This window comes from Lycium ferocissimum, chromosome 1, assembly GCF_029784015.1.
Source record: "Lycium ferocissimum isolate CSIRO_LF1 chromosome 1, AGI_CSIRO_Lferr_CH_V1, whole genome shotgun sequence".
NCBI lineage: Eukaryota > Viridiplantae > Streptophyta > Magnoliopsida > Solanales > Solanaceae > Lycium > Lycium ferocissimum.
Genome location: NC_081342.1, coordinates 37,890,714 through 37,891,936, shown reverse-complemented (window position 1 = coordinate 37,891,936; position 1,223 = coordinate 37,890,714).

Below are 1,223 nucleotides of genomic sequence, written 5' to 3'. Positions count from 1 at the left end.
TGTTGTACTTTTACGGTGTAATCTAAACATTGTTCTTTGTTGAACTCTCCTATTTCTTGCTTCGGTGATGCTTTACATATTCGGTACATATTCAAATGCGGCCCCTTTCTTCGGGGGCTGCGTTTCATGCCGCCGCAGTTCGGGGGCGCCTCGGGGAATCCCTTAGGGAGTCGCCCTTTGGGAGTCGAACGACTCCTTTTTGTTCGGAGGCTTTTTATTTTGGTATAATTGTGTATACATTTGCGGGTCATACTCTTTAGAAGTACGAACGAGTGTGGGAGTCATAGTTCTTATTTGGCCTTGTCGGCGTTATTTTGTTGTATAGAAATGGCGGAAACCGTTTGGCTCGCCTTATTATACGTCGTGTACATGTATATATTATGTTTGAGATGTTTTGAGCTGCCTGTTAATTTTTGGTATTTCATTTTACAATTTCAAAAAAAAAAAATGTGAGTCGACGTTTAAGGGTCCGCTCGACTCTGACGAGAGTCGGGTGCCCGTCACGCCCTGATGAAGATTGGGGCGTGACAATGAGAGGTTCGATAGTTATATAATTACTATATGAGACTTCAAGTTTGCGTCGAAAAGTTTGAGTTTGTATCAGATTTGCGTATCGGAAAAGGTTGAGAAACATGAAGATTGAAATCATAAGGTATAGCTCTTCGATACTAAGTTGACAACTCGGATAGGACTCAACTTGTGGAGTCGAAGGTGATAGACATGATTTGCTATGCGAGAGGAAAAAATGAAAATTGACCTCCACAGAGGTGCGATAGGACTGTGATTGGGTTCGGGAATTCGGAGTCAGTTCAAATGAATATTGGTGATATTCGAGAGTTGTACATTCATTTCGGTCGAAGATAGTTCAAGTTAGGCTTTATATGGTAGGAGGTGTCGTTCTCCGTGGATTGGTTTGATGCGTTGGGGATTCTTTATAGAGTTTGAGATGTTGGGTGTTCCTCTGATTTCCCTGTGCCTATATGCGAGGAAGTACCATTCCGATGGTTCTTACATTATTCTTTGGGATTCAGCATTGCGTGGTGAGAACTTGTCTTGTGAGGAGAAGCCTATTACCATCTTGGATAGGAAGGTTAGAAATTGAGATCTAAGGAGATTGCGTCAGTAGAAGTCAACGAAGCATCGCCCGATTGAAGAAGCTACTTGGAAGACTAAGTCTGAGATACGTGAGAGATATCCCCAGTTAATTGCCAAGTCAGGTACTC